Raw genomic sequence first — 9075 nt, 5'->3', positions numbered from 1 at the left:
TATATATATATATATATATATATATATATATATACAGAAATATCTATAAAAGTAATAATAATCTATATAAATTATCTGATAATATATATAAATCCATCAACGTTTAAAAGGTTTGTCTATTAAAAATGGTCTCAAAGAAACTTTGTCATTAAGGCCATGGCCCCTATCTGCTGCTAACTTAATTATCCACTTTACTTCTTTCTTTTCTGTGCTATTATGCATGCATCCTAGCCTCTCTGTCCTATAAATATGTTCTAATACTATAAATTGAAAAACATGTGTACTATCTCTTTGAAGAACATGATTAGCCAAAGCATTGAGTTCATTTTCCTTGTTAATAGTATATACATATTCTCTAATACGTTCTCTCAAGGTTCTAGTGGTCATACCTACATAAAAACTTTGGCATTTTGTACATTGACCTAGGTAAACCACATTCCTACTCTTGCAATCCGCATATTTATTGAACTCATATTTCTTCCCTGTGTCTGGATGTACAAATTCATTAGAGTTTTTAATATAACTACATTGATTGCATGTACGACAAGCATGTGTGCCTTTCCTTTGGGAGTGTATACCATCTTGTCTCATATTATCATAACATAACAGTCTCTTTAAAGACTTAGTATTCTTGTAACTAAAAGATGGTTTGTCTCCTACTATTTGCTTAATACTGTCATCAAGCTGTAGAATGTTCCAATGTTTTTTAGTAGTATTAACTATAGAGGTGTTATTATTAGTATAAGGTATAGCTATCCTTTTTTTATTACTACCAATGGCTTTACTGTATGTATTTTCCGGTAAAGACCTAGTCATATGTAAGTATGGCCTATCCTTTCCTTCTCGGTCTATCTTCTGTAGATTAATGAGTTCTCTTTTATGATAACCTCTGTCTATAAATTCAGCTTCTATGTTCTCAATAGCTTCAACGAACACTGAATCTTCACTAGTAATTCTAGAAAAACACGCTGCTTGATTTTTGACAATATTTTTATATATGTGAGGAGGATGCATGCTCTCTCTATGGAGTATAGCATTCCTTATACAAGGTTTGCAAAAAACCTCTGTTGTAAGTGTCCCATTTGCTTTCTTAAGTAGAACATCTAAGAACTCAATTTTTATTTGTGAGGTAGTACTGGTCAGTTTTCCTTTTCCTTCCCTGATACTGAGGGCTCCAAGCAGGATTGTTCACCTCCCGAAAAGGTAGAGGAAAATGGAGATTGTTGGTTTCAAATCCTGCATCGCTGCATGGAGCCCTTAGTATCAGGGAAGGAAAAGGAAAACTTCGGAAGGTCAGTTAGAGTTTCAACGCAAGTCATTGAGACCTGTACAATGAACTTAGTAGTGAACATTTCAGACTATAGACTGGCAGAATATGAGTTTTCAGTATTAAATGGAGGTCTTTCTTTCATTCCCTCACAGAATGTGGATGTGAGTGAACTTATTGTTGACATGAAACAGTTTATTAGAAATGTTGCTTTAGCATTGCTGTTTAAGAATGACAATACTGCTGATAATAGTGTTCAGTTTAAGAAACCTTCTGTGTATATACCATCTTCACATCCATTATTAGAAAGTTTTGAAAAAGCTTGCATGAATGATTTTTTGCTACAATTTGAGAATACTAACACTAAACCTGAATTTTTTAATTTAACAAGAGAAGAAAAAATAGCACTAGATAATTTAAAAAAGAATACAGATATAGTTATCAGACCTGCTGATAAAGGAGGAGCAACTGTGGTTCTAGATAAAACTTATTATGATATGAAGATTACAGAGCTACTTAGGGACAATAGCACTTATATTCCACTTGATTCTATAGGTTTAGAAAAACTTATTAAAGCTATGCATGCTGATTTATATGACATGCTTATGTGTGGTATAATAGATGAGATATATATAATAAATATAATTTTATATAATAATATTATTATTTTTTAGTTGAGAAACCTCTCATTCCATTATTTAGAGGTCTTCCAAAAATACATAAGGACATGAGTTGTCCACCATTTAGACCCATTGTATCAGGCAGAGGTTGGCTGATGGAGAGTATCTCAATCTTCATAGAGAAACAGCTTAGGCCAATAGTGAATAAAACTACACATATTCTTCGTGATACTCAACATTTTCTTGAAACTTTAGCCAATTATAATATGAACAATGAAGTGAATGAATCTGATTATTTAGTCACACTGGATGTGACAGCTTTATTCACAAGTATACCGAATGATATAGGGATAGATTATTTGAGGTTATTCTTATTACACAATGATATGTCTAACAACAAAGTCATTATGATCACCATGTTGTTAGATTTGGTGCTGTCGAATAATGTTTTCACATCACAAAGTAGCTACTACCTTCAAGTCAAGGGAGTAGCAATGGGCACATCATGTGCCAACTCCTATGCTAACTTGGTTTTAGCATATTGGGAGTCCACTTATATTTTAGAACACTCTATCTATTCTCAGCATATTAGATGTTATAGAAGGTTTGTGGACAATGTCTTTTTGGTTTGGAGAGGGGATTTAACTACTCTTAACTAATTTATTACATATGTAAATGGTACCACTACGTTTTTAGAGCTGACCAGTACTACCTCACAAATAAAAATTGAGTTCTTAGATGTTCTACTTAAGAAAGCAAATGGGACACTTACAACAGAGGTTTTTCGCAAACCTTGTAGAAGGAATGCTATACTCCATAGAGATAGCATGCATCCTCCTCACATATATAGAAATATTGTCAAAAATCAAGCAGCGCGTTTTTCTAGAATTACTAGTGAAGATTCGGTGTTCGTTGAAGCTATTGAGAACATAGAAGCTGAATTTATAGACAGAGGTTATCATAAAAGAGAACTCATTAATCTACAGAAGATAGACCGAGAAGGAAAGGATAGGCCATACTTACATATGACTAGGTCTTTACCGGAAAATACATACAGTAAAGCCATTGGTAGTAATAAAAAAAGGATAGCTATACCTTATACTAATAATAACACCTCTATAGTTAATACTATTAAAAAACATTGGAACATTCTACAGCTTGATGACAATATTAAGCAAATAGTAGGAGACAAACCATCTTTTAGTTACAAGAATACTAAGTCTTTAAAGAGACTGTTATGTTATGATAATATGAGACAAGATGGTATACACTCCCAAAGGAAAGGCACACATGCTTGTCGTACATGCAATCAATGTAGCTATATTAAAAACTCTAATGAATTTGTACATCCAGACACAGGGAAGAAATATGAGTTCAATAAATATGCGGATTGCAAGAGTAGGAATGTGGTTTACCTAGGTCAATGTACAAAATGCCAAAGTTTTTATGTAGGTATGACCACTAGAACCTTGAGAGAACGTATTAGAGAACATGTATATGCTATTAACAAGGAAAATGAACTCAATGCTTTGGCTAATCATGTTCTTCAAAGAGATAGTACACATGTTTTTCAATTTATAGTATTAGAACATATTTATAGGACAGAGAGGCTAGGATGCATGCGTAATAGCACAGAAAAGAAAGAAGTAAAGTGGATAATTAAGTTAGCAGCAGATAGGGGCCATGGCCTTAATGACAAAGTTTCTTTGAGACCATTTTTAATAGACAAACCTTTTAAACGTTGATGGATTTATATATATTATCAGATAATTTATATAGATTATTATTACTTTTATAGATATTTCTGTATATATATATATATATATATATATATATATATATATATATATATATATATAAAACATTTTATATTATAATATTATGTATTTTAAAATGTTATTGAGTATGAAGTGTTGAAATTTTCCTCCTTCCCTTCATGTGAACCAATTATTAAGCTTTTTATTGTATGAACTTTTATAGTCGCTACCCAATAGGAGTTCTTTTATTATTATATAAGATGTTTGATGCAGGGACTTAATTAAGTCTGATGAAGCGTCCTGGTGACGTGAAAGCGCTTACTGTCTCTCTTCTTTTTGCCTCAATAAACTTCGTTTTGGAACATTTCTGCAGTTGGAATATATTTGCTGGTGATTTGGTTGGCTTCGATTGTCGTGGTGTATCCTCTTTATACATATTTTTTGGACTTATCTGTTTTTTTAGAGGATACTTTATCCTGGTTAGTATTTTATACGCTTTACAGATACTTGAGGCAGGGACACAAAGCACTGGGTTTACATAAAGGGTGCTGGTGGACTTGGATTGCACACTCGTCTGAGGACCAAACCTTACAGCTGTATCATTGTAGAGTCTTATTGGGGACCTGGAGGGAGACAAATAAAGAGACATCCAGACCCTGGGCTAAATGTGTTCCCTGTGTGGTCTTAAGGGAAATTGTACATGATGTAGAGAGGTCTGCATCTGGAAATACTGAGTGTATCCATTTGTATTCCAAGTGCACATCCCTCTTCAGTGTCAGTGGTAAGGATTCAGTTTCCTTGATCACAGGCCCAGTGTGGGGACAACACATATTGGTGGCCATCACATATTGGTATTAATGGTGAGCATTACACCAGTAATGACACAAGAGATTAAGCTACAGCTAAATGTGGATTGTGCTGTTGATTGGCAACCAGTTGAAATGTAAGGACATGCTATAGTGAGTCCTGCAATGTTGAGACTGTATGTCCGAATATCCATACTTAAATAATATTGTAAGAGACTGCCATTTCTCTGAATATTCCCTTTTCTTTTTTGTATGACAATCTCAGAATTTGTGTATATAAGTTTTGGTGGTGTGGAGGGGTTACCTCCTGCAAAAGTTAGCCTTGAGAAGGGCAATGCTCAGTATTAGCTCTTGTCCTGTATTTTGGTCTTTATTTTCCTGTGTGTTGGCACTCAGCATTTCAAGTGTAGACATTTCAATAAGGAGCCTTGGTGATTAGTTTAATAGCAAAGGTTTTATATGTAGAACTGTTGCTAAAATCCTTTTTATTTTAAACTTTTTAACAGTATGCAGCTCTCACTAAACCTCACTGAAAGATCCACTTAATGACAAATACAGGGTTAGTTTTGACTTTTGCTAATATCTCTTAACCTCTCAGGACAAGAAATCTGTATACAGCCAATAATAATTGTGGGGGGAGGGGGTTGAGGAGGAAACAAAGATCCAAAAACAGGGGCAAATTTTAAATATTGCTTTTATCATCTTAGAAAGTTGCTAGAATAAAAGGTTTTGCATTAGTATGCATTTTCTGAAGGATATAAAGTCTGAAACTCAAATGTTTATCATTATTTGATAGGTTCATAGGTTAATTTGAGGTTACTAGGCTAGTGGCCCTTGAGCTCTTCCAAGCCTATTCATGTTAATCCTGAGTTCCGTCAATTTTCTTTGGTTAGATGGACATAATTTGCAGAACGAATATATCATCACCACCGACTACTCCTGTCTATGAGGGACATGGGTGCCACCCCTCGGGTGAATTTGTGGTCTCTCATTCATTTTTCTAGGTTGTGTGGAAGATATATCTGTCTCTCCAGCATGGTCTGTTTATGTCAAAGGCTAGGTTAAGATCTCTAGACCGAGTGACTCTTGTGCCATTTGACCTGCGGATAGAGACTGCCCTGTAGGCCAGTCACAAGTTGCCTCTCAGCAGCCTATAAGATACAGAGTACACTGACAGGGCTTTCAGTCTATGCACATAGGACATGGTTTGAAGGTCCTGTATTTTTTTGGTGAGAAACCTCTGTGGTCTCTCTAGCTGCTCCAGGTGTCTGGTGAGGTACATGCAAAAGGGAGCATTGTACTCTTATTAATGGTCTGATGAGGGTCGAGTACAGTGGAGTTATAACAGCCTTAGACCTGGATGTGATGCCCTTACTTATGAGATATACAATGTGGAAGGCTTTCCTTACCACTGTGGAAACTTGATGGTCAAAGTTCAGATTGCTATCAACCTGTGTCCCAGATCTTGCACCACTGGGTTTGAACTTAGGGAAGCACTGTCAATATTGTAATTATCAGGGAAGTCTGCTTAGCCAATGGGGATAATAATGCAATTTTTTGCATTTAGTTTTAGACCATGGCTTTGACAAGGATAATGATGCACTTTTTTGAATTTAGTTTTAGAGCATGGCTTTGACATCAGTCATTTTTCTGTGTTAGCCCCTCCTGTAATATATTAAAATCACTGGGGAACTTAATAATTACACCCAATTTGCAATCATCAACAAACTTTGTAAACCAAAGGCTGTCTACTTTAGCCTGGATTTCTGAGAAATAGATTCCAAACAGCAAAAGGCCCTTCTGGTATGTCACTGGTGATGGGTCTACTGGTAGAGGTGGAGTCTCCAACTTTGACACCATGTGTTCTGTCAGTTAGCCAATTGGCTACACATCTTATGATGTAAGGGTGGATACAAGTACCAAACTTTACAGTAAGGGGATCGATTCCATAAAAACCTTAATCTGTGAAGGTGGGCTGGCCCATAGTCAGACAACATTGTACCTGAAAAATGTTTGTGGCTGACTAGCCAGGATAGGTCAGACAAGTGATACAGTAGACTGGAATGGCAATAATAGTGCAGGAGTCATACTGTTGCTCTTTGTGTTGTTAATGTAGTCACCTATTGTCTGGGAGAAGGGTAGGTCTGGAACATCTCTTCTGAAAACTTTCCAGATTTGTCAGAGAAACAGCAGAAGCACAACTTTTGAAGATATGCCCTAATAATTCTGAGGGTTGAGGGGGGAGGAGTTGAAGTGATGTCCTCTATACTATTAAATCTTCTGAGGGCAACCATTGCCCAATAATTGCTGGAGATTAACATGCCTGGACCCAGGGTGCCAGAGATCATTCTATGGATATCTGGGCAGAGGGACATTGCAGACTTGCATAGTTTACTTAACTACCTCAACAGCTACTATTAAAGATCTTATGCAATTCATCATCAAAATGGTTAAGGTTACCAGTATCATAATATGTATAAAGACTAAACTACACTGGTTTATTATTACCAAAAGTCTGCTGGACAACACCACCATAAGCATACTATCCATAAAACAATTACCATTCCACCCAGTCTAGCCATTTCATCTTCTTTCTAATAAACTTCAGAGTCTTTCCTCCAACAACACATTAACCATTCTTTACTGACCTTTACATGTATGTTCTGCTTACATGTATGTTCTGCTTCTCTGCCACATCTCTATATCATTTAAACATAATCAGGAAAACAGCTTGCTGACTGTACTATTCTATAAAAACTGGACTTGAATAAAATGAAAATCAGAAACAATCCTTCAGCTTTTCACTCAGTACTGCTTTTACAAAATAAGTACCTTCCACTTCTTATAAGACATAATAAACAAAATTCCACTTTTATGTTAGAAAGACCACTTGCCATAATAAAAACATAGTCCTTGAATCACATTCTTCCTCTTGGCAGAATTCTGGAATACTCTGAATGAATGCTAACATATTGTCTGGCAGTCAGAAATGGCTATTACCTGCAGCAAGCCCTAAAATGGACAGAAAACTATTGACAGCAGCCCTTTCGGATTCATAGACAGGTCCACAACAGTGACTCTACATAGTATAATCCCTGCTGTGGGCTACCTCCACAGCTATGTTAAATGTTAATGAGGCATTCCAGAGAAGTGGCCTATGTTATTTAGCCTTTTCCTGTCCCCAGAAATGCTTGCAGTAAGGAATTTATGCATTTGAGCAATCATGTACATTAACATGGCTGACCATGTCATGTTAGTTAACACATAGAAAAATGTCCTGCTCATCCTTTACTTTTAATGAGAGAGACAGCACTGCAGGTAAGTGTTGGGAAGCTTAGTGCAGAGATAACTGTGAGTTGTGTGTGAGAGTGTAAGCATGTCTGCAGAGGTATGAGCATTCTTGGGTGAGTGTTTGTGTGTGTGTGTGCAGATCTGTGTGTGCATGTGCACGTGTGTGCCTACATGTGTATGTGATTTATTGGTGTTAGGTAGAGTAGGGTTGTATGTGTTTGTGTATGTCAGTGTTTATGGTTGTGTCTATGAGCGTGATCAGGTGAGGGAGAGTTTGTGTTATGTATAGTGAATGTCTGCAAAATTGTGAGTCAGTATGTGTGTGTGTGTGTGTGTGTGTGTGTGTGTGTGTGTGTGTGTGTGTGTGTGTGCGTGTGTGTGCCTGTCTGTCTGTGTGTATAAATGTCTGAATGTGTGTGTGTGTGTGTGTGTGTGTGTGTGTGTGTGTGTGTGTGTGTGTGTGTGCGTGTGTGTGCGTGTGTGTGTGTGTGTGTGTGTGTGTGGTGTTTGAATGTGTGCATTTGTGTGGGAGAGTGAAAGAAGAGTGTCTGTGTCAATGCAATGCATGGACTGCTAATAGTGATTACTATAGGACGCATTGATTACCACTAACAATAGTGCCACATGATTCAGAGACTTAGCAACTACCTGATAATATGGTCTTTCCCCACTTTAACCATTTGTGTTTCTGAATCACATTTCCTCATTTTTTGGAAACTCCACTTTGACTGCAGTAGTTTATGTGAGTGCAGGTAATGTCTCCTGAATGTTAGCCATTATTCATTGTGCTAAAACTACACCTACTGTAAGCAAGCAAAGCCAGAATTCTTAATAACTAAAAGGTTTTTGTAAGAATGTTAATAACTTTGTTGAAAGAACTAAGGCTAACATAATAAAGGTTGCATGATATCAGATGCTGCTACCATACCCAAGCAGTTTGCTAAACAGTTCAAAATCACACTTTACTATTATGGCTCCTTACCAGCCAATATTATTCCTCATCTTGAAACTTAAATAAAAGTTTCACACCCACCCCCTTCTTCTAAAAGGAAACTACTCAAAAAGTAAAGTTGCTGAAAATGTCCCATTTATGAATCTGCAGGCTCCTGTGGTCTAATCCCTAGAATTTATAGTCAAACACCTTCAACATATTATCAACCAACCATTAACCAGTGTCACCATCTCTAAAATTTAGAAAGTATACATAGTAAAGCCTCTACCCAAATAAGGGAACTCCATCATTCTCACTTCATATCATTCCACATTTCATCACTCCCAACAAGAAAAACTCTAGAAAGATTATATGGTCCAAATCTTCCTCTCATTTTAACTTC

Source organism: Protopterus annectens, chromosome 10.part0 (genome assembly GCF_019279795.1).
Source record: "Protopterus annectens isolate FY-2018-M chromosome 10.part0, PAN1.0, whole genome shotgun sequence".
Classification (NCBI taxonomy): Eukaryota; Metazoa; Chordata; order Ceratodontiformes; family Protopteridae; genus Protopterus; species Protopterus annectens.
This window is presented reverse-complemented; position numbering follows the sequence as displayed.